This window comes from Stenella coeruleoalba (genome assembly GCF_951394435.1).
Source record: "Stenella coeruleoalba genome assembly, contig: scaffold_111, whole genome shotgun sequence".
NCBI classification, from domain to species: domain Eukaryota; kingdom Metazoa; phylum Chordata; class Mammalia; order Artiodactyla; family Delphinidae; genus Stenella; species Stenella coeruleoalba.
The window spans coordinates 685,011-697,150 of NW_027645943.1; the positions used below are offsets into that span (position 1 = coordinate 685,011).

Here is a 12,140-nt window from a genome sequence, read left to right on the forward strand (position 1 = left end):
TTGTAAGTAAATACCACAACTTCTTTATCCATTTTTCACTTTCTGCGATGTTGAACTTGTACTGTAAACGAGGTTCTTGTAAACAGAGGCGTCCCAAACTTTGGGGTGGCTGTGTCTTTTTGATTTTAATTTCCCTAAGCTATAGGACCATAAGTGGCAGTGCCCTAGGCTCTGTTGCTTTGTTTTTTAGATGTTTCAGGAAACACCATACACTTCTCCCGAGTGTCTGTTGGCAATTTACATCCCGCCCATCAGCATAACAAGGCTCCCAGTTCTCCATGGTCTGTCCTGCCTTTCTGGATTTTACACTTTTTTCAGATGGCCCTTTTGACCGGGGGGAAGTGAGACTTCATTGTAGTGCAGATTTCCTTTGCAAGCTTGCGTGGTTGGCCAAAAAGGGCGTATGCGTTTTTTCCTGAATATATTCAGGAAAAAACGCATACGCCCTTTTTGGCCAAGTGCATCATTGTGGACGTTCTGCCTCTTTTCCTATGCTTTCAATGCAATTCCAGTCTACCTCCTGAAATCGGTTTCCTGCAATTCTGCCCCGCTTTCAAGTCCTCTTGGCAGCCTTACTTCAGTCTATTTTTGGACGATAGCTGTCATTTATAACTCTGCAGGTTTGTGAATTACAGTGCCCCTGAGCTCCTTTCTTCAACTCGCTTTCTTGTGACCTGGCCGCAACACCGCAGGATGGCTTCAGGCCCTAATCTTGTTCCGGCACGGCATGCTGAGCCTTTGGTTATTTCCTCTTCCTGGTGGGAAATGAGAGTTAAATTTGCCCGTCCAGACACCTCCAGCTAGCCTCTCATTGGTTCTCGCTATTCCTGTTCATCTTCCGCAGAAATTGCAAACTGGGCCAAACAGGAGGTTAAAGGCGCTGACTCTCCAAGTGGGGAGAGTGTTAGTAAAGCGTCTGGAATGTTGCACCCGAGTACCAGGGGAGGAAAACTGAGACATATTTGAACACGTCTCCCGATCACATGGTTGATCATACTCTGGGTTCCACATGCATGTTTTAGCTGAAGGAAGAATACCTAAAACCTGGGTAGTTGAAACCCGTGGAATGGGTACCATGCAATATGACTTCAAAGGGTCTTCAATTGCTCACCGAACCTCTCCAATCCTATCACTGCTGCGTTTATGCCCCTGTACACATGCTTGATTCTCTTTCGGAGACATAGCCATCCATAGGTTTTAAGATACTTACTAGTCAGGTACATTCTTAGGCGTTTAATATGCGGTGTTGAGTCCATTTCGTTGAGCAAGGAGTAGCTCTTGTCTATTCCATATTTGGCTTAAGGAACTTTATCTGTGCTCATTTCAATCTCTGGTTTTATGCAGCAACCCAACTCACCTTTCCCCTTAAGCAAGCATAAGTTGGTTTTCTAAATTTGAGAACCTGTTCTGTTTTGGAATTCAGTTCCTGTGTAGCCAAGTTTACATTCCGTTTATTAGTGATATCTTATGATGTTTCTTTTTCTGTGTGACTTATTTCAGTTAGAATCATCGTACCTGAATCTACTCATTATGCTGCTACGGGCCTGATGACATAGATTTCATTGCTGAGTGATACTGCATTGTACGTAAGTACCACAAGTTCTTTATCCATTTTTCACTTTCTGTGATGTTGAACTTGTACTGTAAACGAGGTTCTTGTAAACAGAGCCGTTCCAAACTTTGGGGTGGCTGTGTCTTTTTGATTTTAATTTCCCTAAGCTATAGGACCATAAGTGGAAGTGCCCTAGGCTCTGTTGCTTTGTTTTTTAGATGTTTCAGGAAACACCATACACTTCTCCCGAGTGTCTGTTGGCAATTTACATCCCGCCCATCAGCATAACAAGGCTCCCAGTTCTCCATGGCCTGTCCTGCCTTTCTGGATTTTACACTTTTTTCAGATGACCCTTTTGACCGGGGGGAAGTGAGACTTCATTGTAGTGCAGATTTCCTTTGCAAGCTTGCTTGGTTGGCCAAAAAGGGCGTATGCGTGTTTTCCTGAATATATTCAGGAAAAAACGCATACGCCCTTTTTGGCCAAGTGCATCATTGTGGACGTTCTGCCTCTTTTCCTATGCTTTCAATGCAATTCCAGTCTACCTCCTGAAATCGGTTTCCTGCAATTCTGCCCCGCTTTCAAGTCCTCTTGGCAGCCTTACTTCAGTCTATTTTTGGACGATAGCTGTCATTTATAACTCTGCAGGTTTGTGAATTACAGTGCCCCTGAGCTCCTTTCATCAACTCGCTTTCTTGTGACCTGGTCGCAACACCGCAGGATGGCTTCAGGCCCTAATCTGGTTCCGGCCCGGCATGCTGAGCCTTTGGTTAATTCCTCTTCCTGGTGGGAAATGAGAGTTAAATTTGCCCGTCCAGACACCTCCAGCTAGCCTCTCATTGGTTCTCGCTATTCCTGTTCATCTTCCACAGAAATTGCAAACTGGGCCAAACAGGAGGTTAAAGGGACTGACTCTCCAAGTCGGGAGAGTGTTAGTAAAGCGTCTGGAATGTTGCACCCGAGTACCAGGGGAGGAAAACTGAGACATATTTGAACACGTCTCCCGTTCACATGGTTGATCATACTCTGGGTTCCACATGCATGTTTTAGCTGAAGGAAGAATACCTTAAACCAGGAGAGTTGAGACCCGTGTAATGTGTACCATGCAATATGACTTCAAAGGGTCTTCATTTGCTCACCGAACCTCTCCAATCCTATCACTGCTGCGTTTATTCCCCTGTACACACGCTTGATTCTCTTTTGGAGACATAGCAATCCATAGGTTTTACGATACTTACTAGTCAGGTACATTCTTAGGCGTTTAATATGGGGTTTTGAGTCCATTTCGTTGAGCAAGGAGTAGCTCTTGTCTATTCCATATTTGGCTTAAGGAACTTTATCTGTGCTCATTTCAATCTCTGGTTTTATGCAGCACCCCAACTCACCTTTCCCCTTAAGCAAGCATAAATTGGTTTTCTAAATTTGAGACCCTGTTCTGTTTTGGAATGCAGTTCCTGTGTAGCCAAGTTTACATTCCGTGTATTAGTGATATCTTATGATGTTTCTTTTTCTGTGTGACTTATTTCAGTTAGAATCATCGTACCTGAATCCACTCATTATGCTGCTACGGGCCTGATGACATAGATTTCATTTCTGAGTGATACTGCATTGTACGTAAGTACCACAAGTTTTTTATCCATTTTTCACTTTCTGCGATGTTGAACTTGTACTGTAAACGAGGTTCTTGTAAACAGAGGCGTCCCAAACTTTGGGGTGGCTGTGTCTTTTTTATTTTAATTTCTCTAAGCTATAGGACCATAAGTGGCAGTGCCCTAGGCTCTGTTGCTTTGTTTTTTAGATGTTTCAGGAAACACCATACACTTCTCCCGAGTGTCTGTTGGCAATTTACATCCCGCCCATCAGCATAACAAGGCTGCCAGTTCTCCATGTCCTGTCCTGCCTTTCTGGATTTTACACTTTTTTCAGATGGCCCTTTTGACCGGGGGGAAGTGAGACTTCATTGTAGTGCAGATTTCCTTTGCAAGCTTGCTTGGTTGGCCAAAAAGGGCGTATGCGTTTTTTCCTGAATATATTCAGGAAAAAACGCATACGCCCTTTTTGGCCAAGTGCATCATTGTGGACGTTCTGCCTCTTTTCCTATGCTTTCAATGCAATTCCAGTCTACCTCCTGAAATCGGTTTCCTGCAATTCTGCCCCGCTTTCAAGTCCTCTTGGCAGCCTTACTTCAGTCTATTTTTGGACGATAGCTGTCATTTATAACTCTGCAGGTTTGTGAATTACAGTGCCCCTGAGCTCCTTTCTTCAACTCGCTTTCTTGTGACCTGGCCGCAACACCGCAGGATGGCTTCAGGCCCTAATCTGGTTCCGGCCCGGCACGCTGAGCCTTTGGTTATTTCCTCTTCCTGGTGGGAAATGAGAGTTAAATTTGCCCGTCCAGACACCTCCAGCTAGTCTCTCATTGGTTCTCGCTATTCCTGTTCATCTTCCAAGAAATTGCAAACTGGGCCAAACAGGAGGTTAAAGGCGCTGACTCTCCAAGTGGGGAGAGTGTTAGTAAAGCGTCTGGAATGTTGCACCCGAGTACCAGGGGAGGAAAACTGAGACATATTTGAACACGTCTCCCGTTCACATGGTTGATCATACTTGGGTTCCACATGCATGTTTTAGCTGAAGGAAGAATACCTTAAACCTGGAGAGTTGAGACCCGTGTAATGGGTACCATGCAATATGACTTCAAAGGGTCTTCATTTGCTCACCGAACCTCTCCAATCCTATCACTGCTGCGTTTATGCCCCTGTACACATGCTTGATTCTCTTTCGGAGACATAGCAATCCATAGGTTTTAAGATACTTACTAGTCAGGTACATTCTTAGGCGTTTAATATGCGGTGTTGAGTCCATTTCGTTGAGCAAGGAGTAGCTCTTGTCTATTCCATATTTGACTTAAGGAACTTTATCTGTGCTCATTTCAATCTCTGGTTTTATGCAGCACCCCAACTCACCTTTACCCTTAAGCAAGCATAAGTTGGTTTTCTAAATTTGAGACCCTGTTCTGTTCTGTAATTCAGTTCCTGTGTAGCCAAGTTTACATTCCGTGTATTACTGATATCTTATGATGTTTCTTTTTCTGTGTGACTTACTTCAGTTAGAATCATCATACCTGAATCCACTCATTCTGATGCTACGGGCCTGATGACACAGATTTCATTGCTGAGTGATATTGCTTTGTAAGTAAATACCACAAGTTCTTTATTCATTTTTCACTTTCTGCGATGTTGAACTTGTACTGTAAACGAGGTTCTTGTAAACAGAGGCGTCCCAAACTTTGGGGTGGCTGTGTCTTTTTGACTTTAATTTCCCTAAGCTATAGGACCATAAGTGGCAGTGCCCTAGCCTCTGTTGCTTTGTTTTTTAGATGTTTCAGGCAACACCATACACTTCTCCCGAGTGTCTGTTGGCAATTTACATCCCGCCCATCAGCATAACAAGGCTCCCAGTTCTCCATGGCCTGTCCTGCCTTTCTGGATTTTACACTTTTTTCAGATGACCCTTTTGACCGGGGGGCAGAGAGACGTCATTGTAGTGCAGATTTCCTTTGCAAGCTTGCTTGGTTGGCCAAAAAGGGCGTATGCGTTTTTTCCTGAATATATTCAGGAAAAAACGCATACGCCCTTTTTGGCCAAGTGCATCATTGTGGACGTTCTGCCTCTTTTCCTATGCTTTCAATGCAATTCCAGTCTACCTCCTGAAATCGGTTTCCTGCAATTCTGCCCCGCTTTCAAGTCCTCTTGGCAGCCTTACTTCAGTCTATTTTTGGACGATAGCTGTCATTTATAACTCTGCAGGTTTGTGAATTACACTGCCCCTGAGCTCCTTTCTTCAGCTCGCTTTCTTTTGAGCTGGCCGCAACACCGCAGGATGGCTTCAGGCCCTAATCTGGTTCCGGTACGGCGCGCTGAGCCTTTGGTTATTTCCTCTTCCTGGTGGGAAATGAGAGTTAAATTTGCCCGTCCAGACACCTCCAGCTAGCCTCTCATTGGTTCTCGCTATTCCTGTTCATCTTCCGCAGAAATTGCAAACTGGGCCAAACAGGAGGTTAAAGGCGCTGACTCTCCAAGTGGGGAGAGTGTTAGTAAAGCGTCTGGAATGTTGCACCCGAGTACCAGGGGAGGAAAACTGAGACATATTTGAACACGTCTCCAATTCACATGGTTGATCATACTTGGGTTCCACATGCATGTTTTAGCTGAAGGAAGAATACCTTAAACCTGGAGAGTTGAGACCCGTGGAATGGGTACCATGCAATATGACTTCAAAGGGTCTTCATTTGCTCACCGAACCTCTCCAATCCTATCACTGCTGCGTTTATGCCCCTGTACACACGCTTGATTCTCTTTTGGAGACATAGCAATCCATAGGTTTTAAGATACTTACTAGTCAGGTACATTCTTAGGCGTTTAATATGGGGTTTTGAGTCCATTTCGTTGAGCAAGGAATAGCTCTTGTCTATTCCATATTTGGCTTAAGGAACTTTATCTGTGCTCATTTCAATCTCTGGTTTTATGCAGCACCCCAACTCACCTTTCCCCTTAAGCAAGCATAAGTTGGTTTTCTAAATTTGAGACCCTGTTCTGTTTTGGAATGCAGTTCCTGTGTAGCCAAGTTTACATTCCGTGTATTAGTGATATCTTATGATGTTTCTTTTTCTGTGTGACTTATTTCAGTTAGAATCATCGTACCTGAATCCACTCATTATGCTGCTACGGGCCTGATGACATAGATTTCATTGCTGAGTGATACTGCATTGTACGTAAGTACCACAAGTTCTTTATCCATTTTTCACTTTCTGCAATGTTGAACTTGTACTGTAAACGAGGTTCTTGTAAACAGAGGCGTCCCAAACTTTGGGGTGGCTGTGTCTTTTTTATTTTAATTTCCCTAAGCTATAGGACCATAAGTGGCAGTGCCCTAGGTTCTGTTGCTTTGTTTTTTAGATGTTTCAAGAAACACCATACACTTCTCCCGAGTGTCTGTTGGCAATTTACATCCCGCCCATCAGCATAACAAGGCTCCCAGTTCTCCATGGCCTGTCCTGCCTTTCTGGATTTTACACTTTTTTCAGATGGCCCTTTTGACCGGGGGGAAGTGAGACTTCATTGTAGTGCAGATTTCCTTTGCAAGCTTGCTTGGTTGGCCAAAAAGGGCGTATGCGTTTTTTCCTGAATATATTCAGGAAAAAACGCATACGCCCTTTTTGGCCAAGTGCATCATTGTGGACGTTCTGCCTCTTTTCCTATGCTTTCAATGCAATTCCAGTCTACCTCCTGAAATCGGTTTCCTGCAATTCTGCCCCGCTTTCAAGTCCTCTTGGCAGCCTTACTTCAGTCTATTTTTGGACGATAGCTGTCATTTATAACTCTGCAGGTTTGTGAATTACAGTGACCCTGAGCTCCTTTCTTCAACTCGCATTCTTATGAGCTGGCCGCAACACCGCAGGATGGCTTCAGGCCCTAATCTGGTTCTGGTACGGCACGCTGAGCCTTTGGTTATTTCCTCTTCCTGGTGGGAAATGAGAGTTAAATTTGCCCGTCCAGACACCTCCAGCTAGCCTCTCATTGGTTCTCGCTATTCCTGTTCATCTTCCGCAGAAATTGCAAACTGGGCCAAACAGGAGGTTAAAGGCGCTGACTCTCCAAGTGGGGAGAGTGTTAGTAAAGTGTCTGGAATGTTGCACCCGAGTACCAGGGGAGGAAAACTGAGACATATTTGAACACGTCTCCCGTTCACATGGTTGATCATACTTGGGTTCCACATGCATGTTTTAGCTGAAGGAAGAATACCTTAAACCTGGATAGTTGAGACCCTTGTAATGGGTACCATGCAATATGACTTCAAAGGGTCTTCATTTGCTCACCGAACCTCTCCAATCCTATCACTGCTGCGTTTATGCCCCTGTACACATGCTTGATTCTCTTTCGGAGACATAGCAATCCATAGGTTTTAAGATACTTACTAGTCAGGTACATTCTTAGGCGTTTAATATGCGGTGTTGAGTCCATTTCGTTGAGCAAGGAGTAGCTCTTGTCTATTCCATATTTGACTTAAGGAACTTTATCTGTGCTCATTTCAATCTCTGGTTTTATGCAGCACCCCAACTCACCTTTCCCCTTAAGCAAGCATAAGTTGGTTTTCTAAATTTGAGACCCTGTTCTGTTCTGTAATTCAGTTCCTGTGTAGCCAAGTATACATTCCGTGTATTACTGATATCTTATGATGTTTCTTTTTCTGTGTGACTTACTTCAGTTAAAATCATCATACTTGAATCCACTCATTGTGCTGCTAAGGGCCTGATGACACAGATTTCATTGCTGAGTGATATTGCTTTGTAAGTAAATACCACAACTTCTTTATCCATTTCTCACTTTCTGCGATGTTGAACTTGTACTGTAAACGAGGTTCTTGTAAACAGAGGCGTCCCAAACTTTGGGGTGGCTGTGTCTTTTTGATTTTAATTTCCCTAAGCTATAGGACCATAAGTGGAAGTGCCCTAGGTTCTGTTGCTTTGTTTTTTAGATGTTTCAGGAAACACCATACACTTCTCCCGAGTGGTTGTTGGCAATTTACATCCCGCCCATCAGCATAACAAGGCTCCCAGTTCTCCATGGTCTGTCCTGCCTTTCTGGATTTTACACTTTTTTCAGATGGCCCTTTGACCGGTGGGAAGTGAGACTTCATTGTAGTGCAGATTTCCTTTGCAAGCTTGCTTGGTTGGCCAAAAAGGGCGTATGCGTTTTTTCCTGAATATATTCAGGAAAAAACGCATACGCCCTTTTTGGCCAAGTGCATCATTGTGGACGTTCTGCCTCTTTTCCTATGCTTTCAATGCAATTCCAGTCTACCTCCTGAAATCGGTTTCCTGCAATTCTGCCCCGCTTTCAAGTCCTCTTGGCAGCCTTACTTCAGTATATTTTTGGACGATAGCTGTCATTTATAACTCTGCAGGTTTGTGAATTACAGTGCCCCTGAGCTCCTTTCTTCAACTCGCTTTCTTGTGTCCTGGCCGCAACACCGCAGGATGGCTTCAGGCCCTAATCTGGTTCCGGTACGGCACGCTGAGCCTTTGGTTATTTCCTCTTCCTGTTGGGAAATGAGAGTTAAATTTGCCCGTCCAGACACCTCCAGCTAGCCTCTCATTGGTTCTCGCTATTCCTGTTCATCTTCCGCAGAAATTGCAAACTGGGCCAAACAGGAGGTTAAAGGCGCTGACTCTCCAAGTGGGGAGAGTGTTAGTAAAGCGTCTGGAATGTTGCACCCGAGTACCAGGGTACGAAAACAGAGACAAATTTGAACACGTCTCCCGATCACATGGTTGATCATACTCTGGGTTCCACATGCATATTTTAGCTGAAGGAAGAATACCTAAAACCTGGGTAGTTGAAACCCGTGGAATGGGTACCATGCAATATGACTTCAAAGGGTCTTCATTTGCTCACCGAACCTCTCCAATCCTATCACTGCTGCGTTTATGCCCCTGTACACATGCTTGATTCTCTTTCGGAGACATAGCAATCCATAGGTTTTAAGATACTTACTAGTCAGGTACATTCTTAGGCGTTTAATATGTGGTGTTGAGTCCATTTCGTTGAGCAAGGAGTAGCTCTTGTCTATTCCATATTTGGCTTAAGGAACTTTATCTGTGCTCATTTCAATCTCTGGTTTTATGCAGCACGCCAACTCACCTTTCCCCTTAAGCAAGCACAAGTTGGTTTTCTAAATTTGAGAACCTGTTCTGTTTTGGAATTCAGTTCCTGTGTAGCCAAGTTTACATTCCGTGTATTAGTGATATCTTATGATGTTTCTTTTTCTGTGTGACTTATTTCAGTTAGAATCATCGTACCTGAATCTACTCATTATGCTGCTACGGGCCTGGTGACATAGATTTCATTGCTGAGTGATATTGCTTTGTACATGAGTACCACTACTTCTTTATCCATTTTTCACTTTCTGTGATATTGAACTTGTACGGTAAACGAGGTTCTTGTAAACAGAGGCGTCCCAAACTTTGGGGTGGCTGTGTCTTTTTGATTTTAATTTCCCTAAGCTATAGAACCATAAGTGGATGTGCCCTAGGTTCTGTTGCTTTGTTTTTTAGATGTTTCAGGAAACACCATACACTTCTCCGGAGTGGCTGTTGGCAATTTACATCCCGCCAATCAGCATAACAAGGCTCCCAGTTCTCCATGTCCTGTCCTGCCTTTCTGGATTTTACACTTTTTTCAGATGGTCCTTTTGACCAGGGGGAAGTGAGACTTCATTGTAGTGCAGATTTCCTTTGCAAGCTTGCTTGGTTGGCCAAAAAGAGCGTATGTGTTTTTTCCTGAATATATTCAGGAAAAAACGCATACGCTCTTTTTGGCCAAGTGCATCATTGTGGACGTTCTGCCTCTTTTCCTATGCTTTCAATGCAATTCCAGTCTACCTCCTGAAATCGGTTTCCTGCAATTCTGCCCCGCTTTCAAGTCCTCTTGGCAGCCTTACTTCAGTCTATTTTTGGACGATAGCTGTCATTTATAACTCTGCAGGTTTGTGAATTACAGTGCCCCTGAGCTCCTTTCTTCAACTCGCTTTCTTTTGAGCTGGCCGCAACACCGCAGGATGGCTGCAGGCCCTAATCTGATTCCGGTACGGCACGCTGAGACTTTGGTTATTTCCTCTTCCTGGTGGGAAATGAGAGTTAAATTTGCCCGTCCAGACACCTCCACCTAGTCTCTCATTGGTTCTCGCTATTCCTGTTCATCTTCCGCAGAAATTGCAAACTGGGCCAAACAGGAGGTTAAAGGCGCTGACTCTCCAAGTGCGGAGAGTGTTAGTAAAGCGTCTGGAATGTTGCACCCGAGTACCAGGGGAGGAAAATTGAGACATATTTGAACACGTCTCCCGTTCACATGGTTGATCATACTTGGGTTCCACATGCATGTTTTAGCTGAAGGAAGAATACCTTAAACCTGGAGAGTTGAGACCCGTGTAATGGGTACCATGCAATATGACTTCAAAGGGTCTTCATTTGCTCACCGAACCTCTCCAATCCTATCACTGCTGCGTTTATGCCCCTGTACACATGCTTGATTCTCTTTCGGAGACATAGCAATCCATAGGTTTTAAGATACTTACTAGTCAGGTACATTCTTAGGCGTTTAATATGCGGTGTTGAGTCCATTTCGTTGAGCAAGGAGTAGCTCTTGTCTATTCCATATTTGACTTAAGGAACTTTATCTGTGCTCATTTCAATCTCTGGTTTTATGCAGCACCCCAACTCACCTTTACCCTTAAGCAAGCATAAGTTGGTTTTCTAAATTTGAGACCCTGTTCTGTTCTGTAATTCAGTTCCTGTGTAGCCAAGTTTACATTCCGTGTATTACTGATATCTTATGATGTTTCTTTTTCTGTGTGACTTACTTCAGTTAGAATCATCATACCTGAATCCACTCATTGTGCTGCTAAGGGCCTGATGACACAGATTTCATTGCTGAGTGATATTGCTTTGTAAGTAAATACCACAACTTCTTTATCCATTTTTCACTTTCTGCGATGTTGAACTTGTACTGTAAACTAGGTTCTTGTAAACAGAGGCGTCCCAAACTTTGGGGTGGCTGTGTCTTTTTGATTTTAATTTCCCTAAGCTATAGGACCATAAGTGGAAGTGCCCTAGGCTCTGTTGCTTTGTTTTTTAGATGTTTCAGGAAACACCATACACTTCTCCCGAGTGGTTGTTGGCAATTTACATCCCGCCCATCAGCATAACAAGGCTCCCAGTTCTCCATGGCCTGTCCTGCCTTTCTGGATTTTACACTTTTTTCAGATGGCCCTTTTGACCGGGGGGAAGTGAGACTTCATTGTAGTGCAGATTTCCTTTGCAAGCTTGCTTGGTTGGCCAAAAAGGGCGTATGCGTTTTTTCCTGAATATATTCAGGAAAAAACGCATACGCCCTTTTTGGCCAAGTGCATCATTGTGGACGTTCTGCCTCTTTTCCTATGCTTTCAATGCAATTCCAGTCTACCTCCTGAAATCGGTTTCCTGCAATTCTGCCCCGCTTTCAAGTCCTCTTGGCAGCCTTACTTCAGTCTATTTTTGGACGATAGCTGTCATTTATAACTCTGCAGGTTTGTGAATTACAGTGTCCCTGAGCTCCTTTCTTCAACTCGCTTTCTTTTGAGCTGGCCGCAACACCGCAGGATGGCTTCAGGCCCTAATCTGGTTCCGGCCCGGCATGCTGAGCCTTTGGTTAATTCCTCTTCCTGGTGGGAAATGAGAGTTAAATTTGCCCGTCCAGACACCTCCAGCTAGTCTCTCATTGGTTCTCGCTATTCCTGTTCATCTTCCACAGAAATTGTAAACTGGGCCAAACAGGAGGTTAAAGGCGCTGACTCTCCAAGTGGGGAGAGTGTTAGTAAAGCGTCTGGAATGTTGCACCCGAGTACCAGGGGAGGAAAACTGAGACATATTTGAACACGTCTCCCGTTCACATGGTTGATCATACTCTGGGTTCCACATGCATGTTTTAGCTGTAGGAAGAATACCTTAAACCTGGAGAGTTGAGACCCGTGGAATGGGTACCATGCAATATGA

General features: G+C 44.1%; 1 long non-coding RNA gene across 8 annotated transcripts in view; it reads left to right on the plus strand.

Moving 5' to 3' along the window:
* The window catches only part of LOC307181455, a 947,438-nt gene that overhangs the window by 652,028 nt on the left and 283,270 nt on the right, over window positions 1-12,140 (plus strand). The window contains exon 9 of one of the 8 annotated variants that reach the window (XR_013826792.1): window positions 4,663-4,854. The exons of the other annotated variants lie outside the window; for them this stretch is intronic. This is a non-coding gene — a long non-coding RNA (uncharacterized lncRNA). Of the gene's footprint in view, window positions 1-4,662; window positions 4,855-12,140 lie in introns of those variants that run through there. 8 annotated transcript variants of the gene reach the window in all.